At 38.5% G+C, this 24153-nt stretch overlaps 1 long non-coding RNA gene across 1 annotated transcript in view; it reads left to right on the top strand.

The window, feature by feature from the left end:
- The first annotated feature begins 5481 nt into the window (after nucleotides 1-5481).
- Nucleotides 5482-24153, top strand: part of LOC135329732 (uncharacterized) — a 109171-nt gene continuing 90499 nt past the window's right edge. The window contains exons 1-2 of the long non-coding RNA XR_010391339.1: nucleotides 5482-5749; nucleotides 11857-11943. This is a non-coding gene — a long non-coding RNA (uncharacterized LOC135329732). The remainder of the gene's footprint in view (nucleotides 5750-11856; nucleotides 11944-24153) is intronic.

Genomic DNA, 24153 nt, shown 5'->3' with positions numbered 1-24153 from the left:
ACAAATACACTCTCTCTTGGCTGCTTTTAGAAAGCAGAACATCAAACAGCTGTTCTCATCCCGGCAAAACTAGCGTGGAACTTTTTTAGTCGGCTTTTACTGGTGAGTAGTAGATGAAACAAGACACCAGACACTTACAGGGATTTATTTCAACCAGTAAGTCCTGTTAATTTATTGATGACTCAAAGCATATGAGAGAAACTTTTTCGTGAAGTTCTTATTTCTACATTTTATAACTCCTTAGGCGGAACAGGCAGTAATCTCCAGTTCCTTTCTGTATCCCAAAGTTTTGTTCCAGAGCATAAAAACCCTTTCTGACACTGAAATAATAGTCAATTCTATTTGGAAAAACAAATTAGGGAAAGCAACGTTGTGTTATTAGGGCAGTTTTAAACCTCCTACTTAGGGATTGTTGTGGGTCTAGAAACATGAGCTAAGCTTGAATTTGCAGTCATGTATGTTCAGCCTGCTTAAATACATTTCACAAATAACTTTATTATTTACATTCTGGCCGGTTTTGTCAGAGGCTAAGGAAGCTGGGTGACACTATACATATATTACCTTAAACAAAAGACTAGAAGAACTGCTTGCGTAGGCCTGAGGTGGTAAATATTTGGAAATGAGGAAAGGGGGGTGAGCCTTGAGCCCGTAATCTGACCTGGTGCCTGTGAAGCGCTTGGTGATATAGGGCTCTGTCCCTTGGCCTCTTCCTGAAGCTTTGCACTGAGCTCTTGTAAAGCTGGTGGATTCGGTCTCTAAATAGTTCTTCTATATCACTGTGATTCTTGCCCCGTGCTCAGAGGAGATGAGGCATGGCTGGGAGTGTCCTGTGCCTGTGCAAGCGCTTTTGCTGTACCAACATCTGGGAATTGTTGGCAACCGGTGTAATTTTGAGCTGATGTTGCTTGAAAATGTACCTGGCCTCGAGTTAATGCAGATGCAGTTCCAAAACCCGAGGGTGGGGTTGTGGCTGTGAATTGCACATACAAAGGCTTTATGGACTTTCTCATAGTTTTCAAAGAATAAGAAATATTATGTGAAATATTTGCCTCTGTGAACTTGTAGTAGAAAGTAAAGGTTTAGACAGTTACCACAGTACTTGTAAGATCAAGTGTGAGTAGCCTTCCCCATGTTTGCTCTGCATTGCTTGGCTTTTGGTCTTGTGTCTTTACAATCCCCGAGGGCAAAGGCTATTTGAAGCCAGCATCTGTTTTAGCATGGACCGTCTCCAAGAAGCGGGGGATGCAAAAACCAGGTTCATGACCATGTTGGCTGACAGAACTAGGCCAGCAAAAGCTGTCTTGCCCATCACATCTCTCTCAAACGTGCACAAGGGCCGTTCGAGCTTTCTCCATCTCATGATGCAGTGACTGGGAGGCAGCGCAGTTGGGCACCGCACTCGCGAACCTCACCCGTTCCACCGTTGTCCCCTGACTGCAGGGCGTAGCCTCATGTATGTACTACTGCCGGATAGGCAGACGCTGCCTCTGTGCGAGACGTTGATAATTAAGACGGCATAAAAGTTTGTCACTACAGTGCTCTGTCATTTACTTTAAAAGCATGGATGAGTTATCTGGGCTGGTGCATAGCTTGCTGGCTTGGGAAGCTTTTGCTCTCCCAATCCCTTGCTGCTCTGCTCCATTGCTTTTGGTGTCCTTCACCATGAGAATTTTTTTAGCAAAAATAAAGTACATTAGCTTGAGGCAAAGCTGGCACACGGTGACTAAGGAGCCACCATTTTGCCTTCCCTGCCTTCTCAAGCACAAAAGAATTTAATATGGGAAAAGCGTATGCTACCTGGGTTTAGGCAGAGTCATTCCTACAGGCTTTTTCTGTAAATTGAATATTTCAGTGTTTGTACTGTTTTTGCATAGGGACAAGCAAACCTGCTTTCCAGGGACATGTTTGTACCAAGTAAATGGCTTTGTAGCTGGAATAAGGCATGTAATCACTATCTACTGTCTAGTAATAAATTTAAGATTAGTGCAAAAGTTAATATTTTCTATTGCTTACCCTTTTTTGTCCTATTCTTTATTTCTGAACAGATGTGTGAAAAAATGAAAGTTGCGTATTCACCATTAACTGTGCATTTCTCAACTTTTGAGCCTGTGGTTGATTAACCTTAATAGGTATCCACATTAATTGTCTGGATGAAATTTTCCTGTTCTTTAACTCCTGTTCTGGTGTCTACCTTACTCATCTTAGAGCTATTCTCTTCTTCAAATTGGTGGTTCATTATTTTTCATAATAAATAAAGATTGCATATGCAAACTTTTTGCTAATATAAAGGCTTTTAAACTGCAGAAATCCTAGTAAATAAAACATCAAAAAAAGTACATTTAAATATATGTAAACTGATTTGTAAGTCAGTAATATTTTGTGAGATGATTCCAAATTTTGTATTATATAACGTGATGCATGGATCTATACCTTTAATGAGAAATGCTGCTAAAATATTTGCATTTTTGTTAAAATGTAGGGCCTGAACCCTGATGTTCATGTGAACAAATTAAAGAGTGTGCAGTGTATATTAGCTGAATAAACAACTGCAGTTTTGGGAGCTCAAACCTCTTGTGATTTTGAGCAATGCTTGATTTTTAAATTTCTTACACTTTTTTTCTTGAAAATAGCATAGCAATTGAAATATTTAATTTATCTGCATGACCTTTTAGTTTGACTTGAAATATCCATTTTGTCAGTCTCAAGCTAATGCAGCATTCACCATTTTATTGTAAATTGACACTTCAGTGCACTGAGTAGTTTTTATTTTTGAAAATTTCTCTCATTCTTTGTATACGAGGCTGACAGAATAATCAGTTGCCCTAAACTGCCCTAAACTGTGCTTTCTTATTTCTTTGCTTATTTTATTAGTTTCAATGTGATAAAAGATTACCTGGCCTATCAAATTAATTTAAAAACATTAAATATTTAGTAAAAAAATTTAGGAGGTAGGCAAAATTTTGCATACAGTCAAAAATGCGCATGTCTGTATTGAGTATGCAGGTAGGTGTTGATACCCTGCAATTAATGGAGTTATGTGCATCAATGCCTATTTTCTGTGCATCCAGAAATTGTTCACAAATTACTGTTTTTAAAAGCTGGTCACAGGTGGGGAAAATAGGATAGTGAGGGAGGGCACTGGCTTTCTCCCAGGTCCTTTGTCTAAACATGAAAATCCAATATTTGATGTTTACTTCATTAATGTAATCTGACTGGTAGTCTGAGAAATTCTGCCTGGAAAAAAGCATTTCCTTTCAGCTTGTGGCTAACAATGTGGAGCAAGAGCACCAGGTTAAAAGAACAGCAGATGAAATAAATATAAGCATGGTGAGATGCTTCAGCTGGTACAGAACTACCTTCAGAGATGTCACCTGTTCTCATTATGTTTTCTGCAGTTTCTTGTCACAAAAGCTCTGCCATGAGAGAAGAAAGGCATCATTCTTGGTGGTTTTTAACAGGTTTTCCTCCTATGTGATTAGAATAACTTTTTCTGGATGTCACTCCGTGGCAGACGGATTAAGCACTTAAAATGAGCAGTAGTGTGCGTGTGTCGTGGCCAAAGGGAGGCAGCGTTCTTCTCTTTCAAAGAAGTTTGTAAAAGAACAGGTGAAGCTGAGGCACAGCTGCTGCATCAACTAAGGGTAATATAATCCCAGATGAGTAGTCAAGCAGCTAGAAATGTCCACTGACAGAATAAATGAAGAATTTGGAGAACTGACTAGGTGTAAAAAACCTGAATGTTTACCATAGCAGAAAATACACTTTCATGGCTGTTTTTTATGCCCAGGCATTACTGCTTGAGAGTCATTGCGTTTTATGAAAACTTTTATTAACATTTCTGAATGACCTTACCCCCATTGTGTTTTTATCAGTCCCAAGAGCCATAACCTATTTAAAATATTTTTTATCTTTATAAACACAATAAAGCAAGCTGTCTTGCACATAGATTTGTAGATCTCATTAGAGATACTTTTTAAAAAGGTACTCCATCTCTTGGGTAGATAATGACAGGTTGTAATCTTGGCATGCAAAGTTTTCAGACAGGAACGGTTTGTTAAAATAGATTGTTTAATCTTTCCGGCATTGGTTTGGAGGGGATGCACTTTTTAATTGCGCTTCAACACAGCATTATGACTTGAATGAAAGACAAGGGCAGCTAAAAAGGAACCCAGTACCAGTGTCGGACAGATGGTATTCCAGGTGAAAAAATAGCCGAAATATTTGTTTAAGATTTCAAGTGTTATCAAAGTCATGCAAGAAAAATGGCAATTTTAAAACTCATTAAAGTTAACATTTGTCTGTATTGTAAATGAGGTATTTTCCCTAGGGTAGTTAACAGCTTTGGTGGTGTAAGATGGGGGTAATTTTTCAGATGTACTGTTTCCAATGGGCCAGTGTCCTAAGGCTTTGCTTTAAATGGCCTTTTTATGCAGTAGGATAATGGGCAGTTTGTGCATTGCTAAATCAACCCTATTTTGTTAGGAATGTTACAGTCAGGGCACTTACAATTTGTCAGAGGAAATGCAGAACATCTCTACAGGAGTCTGTTTAAGAGGACATCATTTCTCGATAAGCTCTTGCTTAGGTCAACATGCAGCACTGCTCTTACACTATTCCCCTGTTGCTTCTGCCACACGGGAATGCTCTGATTTATTAGGAGTGCACAAGTCATGTCCTCCGCCTGACTGAATCCACAATGTGGAAATTTTCTCCCCCCCCCCCCCCAACCCTCTCACTCCCCCTTATCAAAACGAAGTATAGAAGGCTACTTTAAAGCCTTCATAAAGTATTTCTAAGAGCACTGTTTCAATGAAAGGAAATACCCGTATGTTGTGAAGTATCGTTACTGTATAGCTGCATGGTATAAATACATCAGGACTGCTGTTGTTGGGGAAAGACTGGTTTTTAAGAGCATTGACTGTAGCCATGTTCTTTTATTATACTACTGCAAAACGCCAGTGATGATGTGTAAAGGTAAAATGAGAAGACTGTGAATGTGATACAAACATATCAACTAATGGCATTACAGTTTTTAATCAGAGTATACAAAACCCAAGCATCAACAAAACCCCCAAAGTCAAAGTGAGTTGCAATGCTGGGTACTGCTAAGGTATGTCCTGTCAGCTTTTTAATTACATTTCAAATTGTGGAGATATTCCTCCTATAAAGCTAGATTAATGAATGATGATTCTTGAGTCAAATCTGTTTAAAAAACTGTGTCCAACTCAGTGTTATGCTCATTTCCCATTTGATAAAGGTGCTAATACTCTGTCATTCAGACTGCCTTTGCTAAGAAATTTTTGGTTTATTTCAGCACTGTGATATTTCAAACTTAATGCAGCCAAGGAATTTTTAATGAAAGGAAGAAAGCGACGACAAGCCTTAGTAATTTTGTGTTTGAAGCCAATTGTAATAGGAGAAATGCAGAAAATATTTTGAAGGAGTCCAATCTATTCCTCTGTTTATTATCCTGTAGCACTGGAATTCAGCGCTCTGCAATCATGTGAGGCCAGCATCTTTTACCGTCTCTGCCCAGAGATGCAAGAGTCGCGTTTCCCTTGAAGGGCATCCTGGCTGCCTGGGAGTCGCCTTCCTTGGAACTGAGCTAACTCCGTTATTCTGATTCACATGGACTCATTCCTTACGATTTCTTCTTGCTGTTCTTTGAACTACTGTCAAGCACTGTGTTACTTCACCCCTGCTTTTCGAGCTGTATATCTTCCTGCGACCTGTCTATGGATGCTCTGGGGTAAGCAGGTTTTTTTTTTTTATTTTTTTAATATATAAGGTAGTAGTTTGTGCACATTTACCTGGATTTGTGTGAACTGTACAAAGATTTTTCCCTTTTTGCGGATCTGTGTGTTCAGCTCTTCAGCAAGTGGAATGATCAAATGAAGAACGGAGATTCCTGGAGCTGGTAACGAGACAAAAAAGCACACAGGGGAAATCCCTAAGAGCAGGGGTTCTGCTCATGTCCCTTGCTAATGCTCCCTCTATCTGCTGTCTGCAAAGAAACATTTCTTCAGTGCCACTGCTGAACCTGCAAATCGTAGTGGGCATTAATTAATGGGACAAGCAAGCTATAAGCAGGGTGCCTGAGCGGACAGCAAGGGTGCGGGGACAGGGCTGAGGAGGAGAACGCTGCTGCATGGGCTCCGTGCCGGCTAGGGACTGCGCTGCATGGTGGAGAGCAACACGAGTACCCTCTGCGGCACTGCAAAGCGGTGTGGCTGCGCTCCAGTTTGATATATAGGTAGCTAAATCGTACGATTTGACTGAGCAAATTAGATTGGCATAATATCTTATAGGCATTGCCTTGAAAAGAGAGAATTTGATTTTTCAGAAGTACTGAATATTTACAAAGTTCAGCTGCCTGAAGATTGTTTTGAGAAAACTCTGAGCCATCATTTAGTCAATAATGGAGATATAATTTTTAAGGCAAAAGACAAGGAACAGAGAATTTATAAGAATACTGAAGAACTATAAGAAATTTAGAACAAACAATAAAAACTAAAGACAAAAAAGTCTCAAAATAGTATTTAGACCCAGGCAAATTCTATTACGTGGAATAACAACACAACGTGACAATTTGTCTCCAGAGTAAAATTTGCTTTAATAAAGTTGTTAGTAGTATTTTTATGGAAGTGTTAAGTGGATATTTAGGAAACTGGTATTATAGTATGAAAAGCGTCACTCTGTAGTCACTAATTGACATCTGGTTATTTTTGGTTTACTGTCCAGTATAAAATTATTCTGGTAGTTTCCATTAGTTTTCCAGAGTATTACAAAGAGCACTATTTGCACTACTCATTAAAAGCCTCGGAGGAGAGAACAAGCACAGGTGCTTTCTTACGCCCAAAAGTCAGCTCTCAAAGCTGCAATTAGGGAGGTATCAGTTTTATTTATGGTACCATCACCTCCTGTAAAATCTTAGATTCCATTAAAAGTATCTAGTATTTTTGCCTGTATTTTTGATGTGAAAATCTTTCAAACTTGGTTATTTTTGTAGCCTCCTTGGGGTAACTGGACTACTCCTAGATGATCAAGCTAAAAGGAAAGAGACTTACCTCATTTAAATTTAATTAATGAAGTGTTAGCTCTGAAACCTAATGATGACATTAAACTGACACTATAATTTTTATGTCATATTATATCCTTTCTGCCGTAACATCCAGGTACTTTAGTATCTGTGCTTTAATAATATACTCCAGTCTTTCAGGAACTGGGAAAGACAATCTGTTCCTTGGCTTCAGCAACGCTATGAGACAAAAGCTTTTATTGGAAGCATTTTGGTGTTTTTTGTTTTTTTTGTTTTTTTTTTTTTTGGGTCTGTATTTAATGAAATTTGGTAATCTTTCAGATTTACTATGCCTTTCATTACTGCCTATATTAGTAGGAGCCCATAAAGAAATTTTTCTGTGCCCAAAATTCATTGAATATAAACAAGCAAATGGCAGAAAAGCAGTTATTTCTGAGAGGTGGCATGAACTCTAGCAGCTCTAAATGCAAGTTGAAATCTTGGCTGTTGGAAGAGTCCGGGCAGTGATGAGAGGCAGCTTTCAGTCACTGAGCTCAACTGTGGTGCCTTCATACTAAATGATCTCTATTCAAAATTGCTGGACTATAGAAAGCAACTTTAGCAGATGTGTTACAGTTACACATGGAGAGAGAGAGAGGAAGGAGGGCCCGGTTTGCCACCAGGAGGGAGACAACCCTGGAGAAGTGAGATTAATTCTCAACAAAGAACTTGACACAACTGGACTAATTGTGAGTTGCAAGATAATGGCAAGCGATAATCCCCAAATCATTCTCGTTTAACTCCAAAGAAACAGCCCATCTGCAGTATTCAAAATAAGATTAAAAAAGATATAAAATATTCAAAGACAGTGCTTTAGCAAAATACTGAAGGTCAGGTAGGAGGGATGGATGTGAAAAAGAGTTGAACTGAATTGCAACAGCACTGGAGCAAAAACAAAAGTAAGAAATGGATAGGCAGAGGGTGTCAGATCATTCCTGCTTTTGGTTGTACGCTCCACTAGGAGTAGCGTGAATGTTTTTTTAGTTTTGTTGTTAGTTGCATACTGTACAAAATATGCTCTTGAACAAATAAGGATAATTAAAATGAAGGGCTGATTCTCAGCCCAGGAAGAAGAGGGAGCATCATCACTTCGCCACAGTCATCCCCGACCTTGTAGCCTCTGCGTTGCTGAGAGGCAAGTTTGAGGGCTACTAGTAGCGGCAGTGGCTTAACCACGCTGTGCTGGGGAGAAGAGGAGTTGCGATGCGCTGTTAGGCCGCCTTTTTGCTCCTGACACCCACCATATGCTAAGATGGTGGGTGGCAGTAGGAGAGCTGGCACACTAGCAGCAGTGTTGCCTGTGCCAGGGGAATAATCTGTTGGCTATTTAAGCCTCATTGCTAATTCCTTTTTACTTCCCGAGTAGCACTAAGAGACTAGATCTTCACAGAAAATCCAGCTCCTTGAGTGTGTGAAAGTACAATCTATCGGAGGGGTCTGAAGCTTGTGCTTGTCTTGAAGCTGTATTTTGAATACTGATTTTAATGTACAGTAAAGAGATATACTTCCTCAACTGCCCTAGACTTGAGTGCATTAGCGCTTCTCTTGGAAATGCTGTATCTGCCATGTCTTTGTTAGGTCTGTAGGTATGTACATATGCTACACCAGAAAATTCAAATAAAATCAAAGCAGAAACAAAAAAACTTCATATTTTCTCTGTTAATAACACTGCTTGTTAAACAAAAGTTGGCATAGAATCCTGGTGTGAAATTGCCAAGAAAAGATTGTTAATTTGGCATAAGCTTTAAATTGTTTTATTCAGTATCATATGAAAATAAGAAGAATTATATGTATTTCTGTGATTTGTACTGCTAGTGAAAAGAGGATTTACATCAGAAGGAGAAGGAGAGTGCGTGCCATTGGGGGGGAGTTCACATTCATCTGACAACTGCAGTACTTGGCAAACAGATATAGTAAACTTGGAGGCAAGCAGCAGAGAAAATATCCTGCAATGTTTTGCTGGAAGAAGCAAAATAGAACAGAATCAATCATCTTTTCAATGAGAGTTTAAGGTGACTTGGGCCTCGCTCGGAGCTTTGCAGAGGACTCGTAGACCCTTCTTCACTGGTCATAGAAGGCTTTTCTTTGAGCAGAGTTGGTGCTGGGCTCCTTTTTATAAACTGAGACCTCCATCTCCTGGGACTGATTAGCCTTTATGAAATTCGAGTGCTGTAGAAGGGAGTGGTCCTTGTCGCCTTCGAGCAAAGTGGTCGGCTCCTGGGGCATTGAGCTGTACTAGATGGCATTGCTGATTAGCCCAAGAAAGCTTCAAGACTGGGGAAAAAGACCCTCGAACTGCACGGTCACTATTTGACCTCTTAGCCCTATTGTGGTGCTTTAAAGAGCCACATGTTTTTGGTCTTAACTTTTTTTCCCTCCTAAAGAGCTGAGTTTGTGAATTCTTTGTGTCCGTCCATCTGTCTATGAATCAGATGGGGAGTTCTGCTGGCAATAATGTAGCAGTTTCTGCCCAGTTCAATTTCTGTGTGTACGAAGACAGGTCTTTGCATTTAACTTTTACATTAGGGCTCAAATTGGAATAATGTTGTAGAATATGTGGAATAAAATGCTGAAGTCAGTTTGCTTTTTGCCGTTGGTTTCATTTGGACTGCAACTTTAGCTGAAGTAGCTGGAGATGGGATGGTTTTAGTAATGGATCCCTAGTGCTGAAATCACTTTCTTCACAGCTAGAGCGAAGCTACGGGTAGCACAGGAGTGCAGCAGAATTCAAGGGTGGCAGAAATAAAGGCACTGAGATTGTGACAAATACAACTGAATATAGCTTGGTAAGGTGGCCTAACACGTTAGCACCTCCGTTCCTGTCATGGCTCCTCTTTGCCAGAAGCTGCTGCCATTCTGGCAAGGGAGGGTAGCAGAAGGGAAAGTGTTGTGTGCTTCAATTATTTCTGTTCACAATCAAGCACATTCACTGAAAACAACAACAACAACAACAAAAGCATAAAACAAAAAAAACTTCACTGTCAAGGAGACAGGGCAGCTGCAATGCAAGCATATTTTCTTTTGCCACAAGTGTTACAACCTCTGATAGAGAGGCAAAGAGGAAAAATTGGAATAATAACTTAAACCACTCCCAAAGGATTTATTAGGGGATGTCTCTGAGAGCCCAAAAGAGTAGTAGCTGAGCACAACAGAGTAATGATGGTGGTGTAAGAATAGTATAATAGCAAATGGATCAGTTAACCTTTTTCTAGTATATATTTGAAATGCAAGGATTGGGAAGTCTTACTGTCTTTGTGAAGTCTTTTTCTGAAGTCTTTTTTGCAAAGAGAACTCAAGAGTTTGTACCAATAGAGTTCTGCAGAGACCAAGTACTACTACATTTGCTTTGTAGTTTTGATTGATGTTGAAATTACTGCTTTAAAAAAAAAGGGGGGGGGGCCTTGCCAAAGGAAGAAAGTATCTTTGAACCTAAGTCTGTGTATTAATGATTAGGATCCTTGTGGTACCTCCTCTTTACTGGTGTATTTAGTATCCAGCCTTGAAATACCAGTTCAGGTATTTGAATTGAATTTGGATAAAATTCCACTTGCCTTTCTTCTCCTCTATGGATTTGTGTAGATTTTGCTGAAATTCGCTGTTCTCTTTATTTTGTCCATTACATTGTTGTGCTACCCAGAGAGAGCAGCCAGTTATCAGACACGGGGACTGAAGGGGAAGATGAAGATAGCCTTCTTGTTCCATAAGAAGTGGGAGGTGAAGCAGCAAAGGAGACAGGACGACTGATTCAGGAAGATAACACAGTAGCTTACAACATGGAGGACAAGAGAGATCCTTAAAGCTAAAAGAACTGACAAAATTTCACAGCATGCTCTAGTGGGAGATGAGACTCCAAGGGAAACATCATGCCATGCGAGAAACAAGCTTTCATTGATCACAACATGCCGTGATGTTTCCATGATAGTACTGTCTAGGAAACCATTAACAGTGGTGAGAAGAGAATACAATAACTGCCAACTTTTTGTTTAAGAGGTACACATTAAAAATACATCTAAAATAAGGGATGTAAAGAATCTAAATAATGTTATTAAACTTTTGGTAGATGTGAATGTTTACATATGCTTTCGAAGAAAACTTGAAAAACATTAGGTTTTGCATTTCCAGGCTTAATTCATCGCTCTATTTTGTTCTGTTTAAAGAAATCTATGTAGAATTATCAAGTTACTCAAAATAAGCCCAAAATAGAAGACTGAGCTTTATAAACATTTTACATATTTGTGTTTAATTTGTTGAAAATAGTGTAAAATCTGCTCACATTTGGCATCCCAAATACAAATATTAGGAACCCAATCCCCTGATTCAACATCATTTTTTTAACAGTATGGTTTAACAGTCTTCCAAGCGATATTGTGCACACTTTTAGTTTAGAATAGGAAAAATAATATTAGATATCTCTTTGTGCTGTATAGAGATAAATTGAACTACTATGTGTTACTTTCTATGCACATCTGTATTCACTGTGGAAGAAAAAGAAAAGAAAGTCTAATTTTAATGCCACCAATAATATTTGATTTGGAAATATATTCACTTTGCAGGACAAAAATTAAACTGGGAGATCACAGTATGTAGAGGGGCTTTTTGCTCTAAAATGTGATTGTTCCCTGTTCTAATGCAGGAGGGTTAAATGCAGAGCTTTTAGGTTGAGAAAATATGCAGTTCATGTGAAAGGTTTGATAGTACTATATACCCACCAAAAGCTTAAATGTGCCTGACTGGTTTTATGGAAGACACTAAATTAGTCTTTCCCTTACCTTTGACAGGTGAGAAGCAGCTCTTGCATGACCGGTGGCTATCTCCATACGTCCGCTACCATGCAGGTGAAGCTTTCAGTTTCAAAATGATGACTGGTAAGAAAAACAAGATGTCTTTGCTGGTTATAAATTTAACTCTTCTATGATTAGTGTGGGCCAATTAGGACACCCCTGGGGTTCAGACTATGGCTCAAGTACAAGCTTGAAAGCCTGATTAGCTGAGGTCTCTTGATACTTGTTCTTGGTAGTAAATGCTGGCACATATAGTATTGATTTTCATTTAGATATCTTAATGTTTCCAGACAATCCTAGCAGATGTGGGCTGAACTCAGATCTACGAGAGTGCTGGGCTGCAATCTGCAAGCATTTTTCTTGCCATTTTGTTTCATTTTTCCTAAACTTAACTGATTTGGAATCAGGAGATATAAATGAAAAATGCAGAGTTTGCCTATCAATCATGGCATGTACAAACATTGCTACTGCCCTTTTCTAACATCCTATTACCACTGGGTAGTTGGCTAGTCAAACAGGAATAAAAATTACACTGCAAACATCATAAGTTAGGCTTGATTTGTTGAGCAAGAAGCCTGACAATTCTGTAAGAGTTATATACCTCAGCCTCGCTGAAAATCAGCCTTGTTATGGCTCTGGTACGTCTATAAAGATTGTTCATTTCATATAAAACAGCTACCTGCACTGAAAGGCCTGAAAGGAAGAATGATGCTGGTTATAAATATAGAGGAAAATCTATTTGTCTGCCCCTTCGTGCTGTTAGCAAGTCACACGATGCAGCCCTTATGCTGTTCCTAGGCAGCAGGGGGAGTTTTCCATGGCCACCTTTTGCTTTCATCTTCTGGCCTGGACTGAAGCACATCATCTCTCTTTGTCATATGAGATAAAGCAATGAAGTGTGACCAGTGCCACTGCATTGCACTCTGCCCACCAGGAGCACGTTAATGATAATGAAAAACTATACTGCACCACATTTAAACTAAATGTGAGCGTAAGGCTGTCTGTCGGCAGACTGGTATAACAGTTAATGTCATAAAAGATAAATAGAAATTATTAGAATTGGCTTGGAAGGGATTTTTTATAGAGCGGGGTTGTATTCCTTTAAAGATACATTATCAGACTGTTAAATCTAATTTCAGGCTACTGAGCAATTAAAATGATTAACATTCTTTACTCATATAGTTCGATTCATTAAAGTTTTAAACACCCTTTACACACTATTTATGTTGAAAATAGAGAAATAACATGTTAAAATGTTTTGGATCATTAATCATTCAAATTTGCTGTATAACTACTTTCTCAAAATCTTAGCACCACAGTGAATATTTATAAACCTCAGAGGCATTCTCAAAAAGAGGAACAAAATCAAGTTCCACCCCTGCTATGTCCAATAGACCTTTGGTATCTCCCAGGCCCTTTAAGTTTGCAAGGAAAATCAGCTAGAAAATTCCAAAAATATTGTCTTAAAAGTTATTCTGCCCAGAAGATTTTATAAGTCTAAGTTGTCTTCTCCTGGGGGCTTGCTCCCTTTTTCATATTGAAAATAGCAGCAAGGCACTGTTGTTAAAGTTAACAGGAACTCCAAGTATTCAGTCTTGTGCACTGAAATGAAAATATACTCTGAGTCTGGCACTTAGTTTTCAAGTGTGTCAGGTGGAATTTAGTATTATCTACTGACAAACCAGTTTATTAGATGAATATAAGAAGAGATCTTCAGGCTAGTAAATGCTGCCATTAGTTAGAGGTGAAACACCCACCTCCCTTCTGTGTTGGCATTTGTAACAACCTCTGAAACACTGTGGGAAAATAATCATGAAGTCAGTATATACAGTATGTGACAAGACAGTTATAAACCATATATTAATGCTGGTCTTTCAGAAATATTAACTCTATGGGCTTTTTAATGGTTTGAAACACTTAATTTTTTATTCTTGCACCTACTGAAAAGGTCTGAGCCTTTCTGAAAGAAATGCTGTAAGTCACAGTGGGCAGCTGGCTATAATCTAGATTGTGGTCCCATATCCTGGGATGCCAAATTGTTGGGTTTACCCAGCGGTACATCATGTGGCCCAACACTTTCCACAGTGAACTACTTCATATTGAACCAGGGAAGAAAAATCAGTATTTGCATGCCAGAAGTTCAAAGGGCGTGTGGGGCTGTGCATGTCACTGAAAGTCCAGTTTTTCAGATGGGCCATGGGCCAGATATGCTGAACAAGTGCGGTCATTACTCGTTCTGTGGCACTATTAGGAAGAGTAAGAGCTAATTATAAGCAGCCTCTTTGAATCACCCAGGGGCTTAGCTAGTATGTCAAAAATGTAGATGATATTAAACAAGAAGCAGCAGCTATATTTTCCTGGTTGGTAGCATGATCCTAGCGCCAATACCATATTTAGTATGTTAGGGTTTTTCACTTTGAGAGTACTGGGGACTATTCAGGCTCCCACTTAGATGCCTACTTTAGAAGCCCTGGTTTCTGAGGTAGACAGCAGAGAGCTGGCTTCCTAACTGAAGTGTTCTGGAATACGTCTGATTTTCTTTACAGACTTCCTAAGGAACCCAGCCTCCTAATTTATTCACTTGAATGAGATGCCCAAATGCAGTTAGAGATGATTGCAATAATCCTAGGGTCATCAGTAAATAATACACTGATGACAAACGTGTACCTAATGAAATGGCCTGTCTTCTGGTAAGATTTGACAGTATGAGAGGGTCAACTAGCTGTGGAGGATCCACACAACTCTCTGAAAGAGATTTTTTTTTACCTCTCTGGTTTGCCAGTTCCTGCTTGGTTCTGTTACTCTTGCTCTCAGTGGAAGACTTCCTGACATAACAAGCGGCTCACTATTCAGAATGAAACCGTGCTGTTTTACAGTCCCATGTACTGTATCTGATGCAGTTCTAACTCCAGACAATAAAGGAAACTGTCAGCCTCTCTCATGGAGGATGTTTCTAATGCTGTTCCATCATTCATTTCAAGAGCAACATGAGCAGAGCCTTTCCCTTGAGACTGACAGCCGTTATCATCTCTGCAATACTATAAGCTTTTGCTGACTTAGGGAACAGAAATCCCAGAGGTACTCCTGAAATCCATGTCAGCGTGTGGTGCTCTAAGCCAGTTCACCGAACTGCGTATGCAGAGGCACTATGCAGTTGCAGGATGGGGCTGAAAATTAATGGCTATTCAGATGATGAATATACAGATCATCCTACTTCCAAATAATTCATTTGTTTAACTTTTTCATTCTCCAAATCCTGATGGAGGGAGGCTAGGTGGAGAAATACTCTCCTTAACTTGGACTGAGATCACTACCTGACTTTTTGCTGCTGTCAGCTGTGCCTCGTGTCTGTTTTATTCAGAAGTCAGTGACCGCAGCACACTCAGGAGCTATCTGGTGCCACTGTGGTAGTTGCTCCTCCTGCCTCTCTCTTTCCAGACTTTTCTGAACTGAAAAGGGCTTCTCTTTTCATCCTAGAATAGGAAGAACAGGAAATACTCCTGCGACACTGGTTTCGTTCACCAGAAATTTATTCCTCATTTTGATTTGTGACGGAGTTTTGGCCATCGTGTTGACCTAGCTGTGTTTGGCTGCACAGCATTTGTGTTGATTCTGATGCTTGGGGTACCTTTGCTTAATCCTAGCTCTCCTGAGGTGCATTGGAATCATTTCCCTGCAAGGCTGCAGGTGAGATTCTCTCAAAGGATCAGTCAGAAAAGAGTGCTAAGCCAAAAAAATAAGCCCAGAATACCACAAAACCTCACAGACATCAGTGAAATACAGAATACAAAATTTGATCCAGGTCTCTGCCTTTTCTATTCTGCTAATAATCAAAATCATGGTTATATAACATGGGGATGACTTTTATTGTTGGTATATCTGGGAAATGATTTTTTTCTTTGAGTTTTTTTAGACTACTTATGCCTCCCATTGATTTTGATTATTTACTGTTTGACAAGGGGAACACAGGCAGCCCATGCTGTGCGAAAGATCAGAGGTGCCTTCATTCCTCAAGGCTATTGCCTTCTTTAATTCTTCAGTGTAGGAGCAGTGAACTGATTGCATTTTCTACTATTTGACACTTTATATTTCATGTTTCTTCATCAAACTATTGCAACGTACTCTTTTTTTTTTTTTTTTTTAAAGCAAGTTGGTCTGAGAATATAGCCTTTTTGTCTTGGCCATTATTATAAGCCTTTGGTGACTTGTAAGAGCAACTTTCAGCCACTATCCTGATGAATCATCTTTTAGTTGAACCAGATAGTGCTGAGTATCTTGTTAATCCACTTTCTGTGCTTTTCTTTTCTTTTATTGGCATTAGATGTATTTCGTATTTAATCATCACATGATGTAACTTGAGGGCAGATGTTCTCTGAGTATTTCTTCAGCCGGGATAGCCTTACAGGCCTAAGGGGAGATTTTTTTTAACTGCAAACACTGCCTGCCATATCTGCAAGTACAGAGTACAGATATATATTTGCAAATATAAATAAATAAATACATGTACAATCAATTTGGGCATGTAGTTATGTGTGTGCATTTTTGAAAAACAGCTGCTTGGACAGATATGTTTTACCATGGTGGTAAAGAAGCCAAGGGATGTGAGTGTTTAGAGTCTTACTACTTTCCAAGTGATCCACTTTCTATTAGAAAAGTGGTTAATACAAGTATCTAAAATTGAACAAACAGAAGTTAGTTCTGTCAAACCTGACTTGAGGTCATGGTTCCAAATATTTTGATCAAATAGGCTTCTCTCTCCTTTTCTCTATTACAAGATATGCTATATAGTATATATTTCCAGTGACTAATGTTTGTGCTGTGGGTCTCTGTAGATGAAAACTTGGGTGATGTTAGATCAAAGTCTCCAGTAATTTCATAATTTCTTTAGGAAGAAATGCTTGTTTTCAGCTGTAGTTGGCATCAGTCTAAATGAATCAGTAAAATGGGATGATCTCAGCTCATATAAATAATAGCAGCCTTCTCCTGTTAGAAATGCCTTTCTTCTGGAAAAGGCAATTGTCCCACATTAATGCAAATCTAATCAAAAACACTAAGCCCCATATGGTATTTTTAACACATTTGAGAACCCTGGTTAAGACGGAGTTCTAAATGTACTGGAAACCAAAGTTCATCGTTGTTCAACACTCGAGACCGTACAGAGAGTATGCCCTTGTATTTCTGTTATCCTGCCTGTCTATTAGTTTTGTAGTACTGGGTTCCATTCTTCCTCCTCCTCCTCCCCCGCCTTTTCTGCTTTTTGCGAAATGGCCTTCATGTTACCATATTACAAGGTATATCCTCTCTCTCCCTCTTAAACATAATGAACATCAGAAAAGGTCCCTGAGGCATAAACAAAAACCAAGAGGGGAGCATCCGCGAATACCAGGGAATGGTGAGGAAGGAAGTCCACAACAGTTCAGCATAACAAAATATTGGAGCTTAAGATAGAGCTTGTATATAGAAATCGTGCTTGAAAAGAATTCATTCACATTTTTGTGAAAAACTGTCTTAAAAGACATTTTTTCTTCTATTTATTGTTTATAACAATGGCATCTACTTCCTCTGAGTCATCATTAATTGATCCGCCAAAATCACATTATACCACGTAGGTTAGAAAACAAACATGAATTTCTATAGTCAATATTGTATATTACTCTGGAGACTCTTCTAAATATAAGCATGGAAAAACCCCTGCATTTCAGGTTTAACTCTAAATTTTTACTAGTTTAAACCAGATCTTATAGCACAAGTTTGTATATACAGGTAATGTAAACAAGTTAACTATCCAGTGACCTTTTCTAAAATTTGTTATTTGTCTTCACAGAATCATAGAGTAATGTAGGTTAGAAGGGATCTCTGGAGGTCAGTGGGTCTAACCACCTGTGTAAAGAAGAGCCAACTACACCAGGTTGCTCAGAGCCTTGTCCAGTTAATTTCTGTATATCTTCAAGGATGGAGATTCCACAACCTCTCTGGGCCTCTGTTTCAGTATTTGACCCCCCTCATGGTAAAACATCACTAGTTTGAACTCCAGCTGAGCTTTGTCTGTCTTAATTCCACCCTTGCATACTTAGGCAACATCTCTGCTTGGTAGTCTGTCCCTGCTCCCACCTTCTGTGTATTTCCTTTGTGTGTTTGAGCTCAGCAGGAGTTCCCTGGTTGGTTGTGCTGGCCTTCTGCCATGCTTGTTCAACTCCCTGCATGCTGAAATGGACTGTTCTTGGCTCAGAGCAGGTTTTGTGTGACAGGAAAAAATTTCAAGAAGTGTTTTTTTTTTTTTTTTTTTTTTTTAATTCAATATTTTAGTTTCCCATTCTGGCCTGCCATTTATAAGGTAAGCAAATATATTTCTGTGTATATGTTAGGAAGCAAAATTGCCCTTAATGGCAAATTTGGCAACAGAAAAAGGAATGGGAGGAAATACGGAGTGTAGGGAGTGGAAGCGAAAGGGTTTAATTTCAGCACGTACAATTCAGTGCTTGAGGAAAGCTGAGATAAAATGATAAATTCTGTCTCGAGAATCTATAGTTCAACTTATTCCTAGCAGAAACAGACCTTGTACAGAGTGATTGTCTAGCTGACAAGCAGTCCTGTGTTACTTCATTATGTTGAACAACTTCTCCTTCAGAAATTTTGCATCTATTTTTAATCAGACAATTGTAGGAAAAATTGATCACTGGGCACTACACACACTGCTTTCTGACAGAACTATATCCACTGAAGTGGAAGGTAGAGCTTACCCTCTCTCTGGGTCTCTACAACTTTTAGATGGCTAAAACATGCAGGATGGAGAAAGATCTTATCAGAGGTGTTCTTAGAAAGAAGTACCTATCCAAAATTATTGTTCAGCACACCTAGAGTCCCTTTCAGCTCATGTGAAGCAGCTACTTCACGCAGTGTCAGCACCAAATGGGTATTCCAGGAGGATAACAGAAGCTAGAATTTCAGTTAGAAAATGTTCACAAGCAGAAGGAAAACCAAGCATGCCAATGTGCTTTCTCTAGTTAACTTAAATTGCCCCTCTGACCCTGCAGCACTTTTCACTGATGTACTGCTGTAACATTACTTGAGTGACATTTTGTCATTTGCTGAATGTTATCCTGCAAAAGTGCTATCTTTGCTGCTTTACTTTGAGACAGGATGTTAAGCACTGCAGCCCCCCAGTTGTTGGGGGGTAATTTTATGCTCCTTTTGTGAAAGACAGGATTCCAATAGCACCATATGTCAAAAACTCCAACCAATTCCAGTCATGTACCCACACCGTCCAGCTGTCACAGCTATAATTATTGAAACTAAAGCCCAGAGAAGTTTGTAGTTTTGGAAATGCTCTACTCTCCTTAGATCTTTACTACTGATGTTATAGCTGATTAGGACCCTGCCAGCCTTCTGTTGGTCTCTTGAAAACTGCTGTAATTCTCATTCATCATGGAAGCTAACCAGCTGCTCCAGAGCCGTCCCCTCAAATGTGTTGCTCGATGTTATGCTTGGTATTGTACTTTGCTGTTGTCCTGACCTTGATACTTTGGATGTTGAAACAAAGGATGCTTATTATGTTGGAGGTACTACAAAAGGATCCTGTTAACTGCATTCTTCACAGAAAAATGAAAACATTGACATTTAGGTACCTGGTGTCACTGTGAAGGCTGCTGTTAATCTGCACTCATTCCTCAGTCACCCTGCTATATTTTCATCACCTTTCCAGCCGAGCTAGTGAGAGGCAGTGACCTCTTGGATTGGTCTCCTCCCAGCCTGTCGTTGTGCTTTTGGCAGGAACGTCCATCTTGTCTCTTAGCCAATAGTGACCAAGGTGATTCCTGTAATCAATGTTTTGAGCCTTTGAGCCACTTTTGCCACTTTTATCCCAATGTAATAAAACTGAACGTCATCTGATTTTCTCTAAAACTTTGGTTTGAGTAGAGAGTTCAGCTTTTTCCATTAAAATCTTAAAGTTGAAACTTTTGTGATCTCAAGGTGTTTTATAAGTTTTAACCTTTTTGACAGCCTTTGTATTCATAGCCATTGCAGGAAGTGTTAGATATGAGCAATACATAAAGCAGCACCTTTTTAGATTGCATTTTCACACTATTCTTTTTGATCTCTTGTACCTACTGCATTAGCTTTACAACTCTGACAGTGCTGTCTATGCTTTGCTGGTTTGTTCATTTGCCTAAGGGGCTTTTTTTATCCTAAATATATGTTTTTATATTTGTAAACTAAACATGTAATTCAGATAATTTTTATTTTGATCAAATGCCTAAACTCCAGTATACTGCTCTGAACCTTGCTTTCCTCAACAGTTTTGTGATCCCGGGCAAGGAAATGTCAATACATTTCATGAAATGGTATTTTGTTGATGAGGAGAGGTTCTAAAGTATGGGAGGTAGTTGGAAGTATGGGCTGAGTTGGAATTCCTAGGCTGGAACAGCTGACTTATTTGATGAAGAAAATGAAAGAAGGAAAATTCATTAAACATTTTTTAGCAACTGTCTCTCAATAATGAAGAAACTATTTCAACAAAAACACAAAAAAGTGGAATTTGGTATTACTTGATAGAAAGGTAAGAATGTAATAGACTTTGTGAACATTAGAAGAAAATCAGGTGCATTGTCTTGCAGATCACTGGCTCATGGATATATACACGGACCGCAAGAAAGATATAGGTTTAAAAGGCTGGTGTTTTACTGAATGCAACTAGGAGATAATTCTGATCAGATACAAACTGCATCTAGCTTACATTCGTAGTTGAAACATACCTTTTAATGACAAGATCGAAAAAGAATTAAGAGATTTTTTCCAGTGGACCACCCTAAGGTCTTCGCTCTTTCCCAAATCTCAGGTACAGCAGCCTGTATTTTCTCACTGGCTGACCTTGGAAGTCAACTGCTACTGGACAATTGATCGCACCTGATCGCACTTTGGGGACTCCTGGTAGTCCTCCTTAAAATGAGCTGAATAACAAGTGAAATGCTACTGTTCAGTACAAGACTGAAGGATAATAAAAAGGGATTCATGAGGAAAAGAGCTCTATGTAACTGGGTGACCAAAGAGATGGGAAGAAAGTGAGGAGAGTTGACAACAACTGAAGAAGTGAACAGTGGGAAAGCAGCAGGGGAATTTGTGAGGAGAAATATGACATGTGGATTGTATCACAGGTGAGAGAGCCGAGCGAGACGTGATCCGACTATGTCAATTGTGAAAGACAAACCTGAGCAAATGGTTGAGGACATCAAACAAAGAAGTAAGATTTTGAAGTGCTGTACAATGTGAAGTGTAAAATAGATGAAACAGAAGAAGTTTTCCACTGTAAAGGGAGGAGAATACATGTTGGAATTCTGAGGTGTAGTAAACAACTTGGTGAGAAACTTGAAAAAGAGGAAGGTACAAAGCTCCTGCTAGCAAGTGATGAACACCGAGTAAAACACCACTTGTTCAACAGGACTTACAAAAACCATCCAGGACTGAATGAATAAAGGAAAGTGATAATAATGCTAATCTGCTGCAGAAAAAGTAATAAAAAGTGCTCACTGAATGTATGAGGAAAATACAATAGATATTTGTATCAATGTTTGTAATGAGACAAATTGATGTAGATAGGGCATAGATGAATTTACTAAAATATTCCATAGTCTTGAAACAGGCTTTTGCTAGTTATCTGGCAGAAATGGCATGTTTTGGGAGCTTATGGTCACCCATAAACTTAATTAAACTGATAGAAAACATTTACAGAAAATTATGGGTTGCAATTAGAGAAGAAGCCAACAGAACGGATCTCTGAGAGTACAGGAGTGGGACAAGCCAGGCTGCTGTTACCACAGTTGTTTGGTTTAGGCTTCTGAATTAAAAGATGAAGTGTGTGGGGGGAATCATATTATGTGAGAAGATAGTGGACAAGCTTATCTTCTTAGAGGATATTCATCTCATAGCTTCATTAAAGAACCGTCAAAGAAGTTTCTCAGAGAAAATGGTAAAACCAATAATCAGCAATTCAGGTTCAGCACGCAGAAGATAAAGGTTATGGCAATCAGAGGACAAAAGGAAAAGGTGAGGCAAAATACCTAGAAAATATTGTGTAACTTAGAAGATTAGTATTGAAAAATAGAATTTTAAAATGATGTATGATGAAAAATCAGGCAAGATGTGACTGCAGTCAGAAAAAGTGCAAGATCTGAAAGCTAAAGACTTCTGTATAAAAATGACATTAGTGAATAAGACGATAACCCAGCGATGCTGTTATAGGGGTTCGTGATATAGAATGCGATGAAAACTAAAAAAATGAGAAATACTGACTTCAGAAAAACACACTTGCAAGATTGAAGGCAGTAAAAAAGTGAAATGATATATTGATAGAAAAATCACATAATATTCAAAATTAAAAAAAAGTTGTGATAGTTTGAACAGGTCAAAGAGGAGGCTCAGATATGAGACAAGTCAGTACACAAGGAACAAAATGTTCCTTGTGAAACAAAATGGTATGTTACGTTATGAAACAAAACAATGGACACAATGAAGAATAGTATAAAAGGAAACCTTTAAAATACTTTAAATAAGCACTCCTCAGAGATGGGTGATAAACATGCCCTTTCATGTTCCTAGTGCCATTTGCAATATCTTGGTGTTAAACTACCATGCTCAGATCTTTCTAAGAGTGCTGAAAAATACCTTTCCGTGGCACATTTTCAGAGTGTAGTTTGAGACAATTTAATAGGGACTGTTAAAAGACAGTTTGAGGAACTTCATATTACTGCTAGTGTTATTTCTTCTTACCACACTCAGTCTTTTGCTTTAGTAAAAGTCTCTTCAATATAAACTTTTTTTAAATGGGAGTATGTGGGAAGTAGCAGTCTGGAAAGCTATATACAAAGCTTTTGTATTTAATCTAATGGATGTAAGTATTTATTAAGCAATCTGGAGAGGCTGACTTGGTTGAGAGTGCTCTTGCAACTGATAGCTAAGATACTGCCACTAATTCGTAACAAGTTTGAATGCAATTGTGTATGTTTGAATGTTCTCAATGACTTAAACGTCAAGTCCTTTTCCCTCTTGTTATATCTAACAAATAATTGGGAAATTTCCTAAAACTCTTAAATCTATGTAAACAATAGTGCCTACTTTGTGTCTGCTATGTATAATCTGTGAGACTGTGGGGCTGTAGTGTTTTGGTTTAAATGGAAGTTGGAAACCAGCCTAGAGGGGGCTTTGGTTGATTATGCGTTGCTTTCTTACCTTTTTGGAATCTCCTGGGTGGAGATCATCTTAAGCATGTTTAAAACTCCATTGTTTTACTACACTATTATATACTATTGCAGAAACAGATACATGCTTAATAGAGGACTACTACAGGATGTAGCAGGGATGCTAAGTTGAAATAGGCAGCTTGCTAGACTGTAAGTACTGCATTGAGTCGTGTATGAAACTTCTCCTGCATGCAAGATGTGAAGGTGTTCTTGACAGAAATAGGCTGGAGTGGACTTGAGGAGGGATAGAAGGTTAGAGGCACTGACATCAGTGTATCATACTGTGTTGGAGCTTGCATATTCATTTCGATATGCAAATGAAGGGTCCCTCAAAGATATATTTTTTTAATAGATAACTTTTTTAACATGAGATGTCTTCTGAATGTGAAAAAAGAACTTATTTCTCTGATATACTGATTTATTGTACATGTGATAACTTAGTGTAGACGAAGAAAAAACCCAGCTATCCTAGATGACAGTAGAACTATGCCTAGCTGAAGATTTTATTTGATTTTTTTAAAATTATTTTTAACACTTTAAAAACTTATACCATGTATAAACATTTTTAATTGTCGTTATATTAGACCGTTGGGCTGGCTTGACAAGAAAAGCTCTATGTTCTTATCAGGCACTTTGAAGAGTATTCAGAGACAACAGAATGCTTTTATAAACTTTCTGGAAGTTTTAAATGAATGTAGCAATAGTCATACAATTACCTTTGGTAGATTTTAAAATGTTGATGGTGATGGATTGATACCTGTCTACTTTATTAGGAAGAATTGTGTTACCTTAATCCAGTTTCATAATTATTTTAATATTAATGACATTGCATTTTTTGTATTTCTTAAATAATAGTATGTCATGTGGGAAAGGAAACCCAACAGCCAAGAAAATACTAGTTGTTTATAAGATGTTATTTCATTCTTTTCTTAACTGACAGTGTGGTACAGAAGTCTGCTAGGCAGAAGCATACCAAACTTATTTTTATCATTATTGCTATTATTATTGTTTATTACAATAATGTACTTTAAATTTACAGTCTTGAGCCATCATTGGTGTG

Source organism: Dromaius novaehollandiae, chromosome 13, assembly GCF_036370855.1.
Source record: "Dromaius novaehollandiae isolate bDroNov1 chromosome 13, bDroNov1.hap1, whole genome shotgun sequence".
Lineage (NCBI taxonomy): Eukaryota > Metazoa > Chordata > Aves > Casuariiformes > Dromaiidae > Dromaius > Dromaius novaehollandiae.
This window is presented reverse-complemented; position numbering and strand designations above follow the sequence as displayed.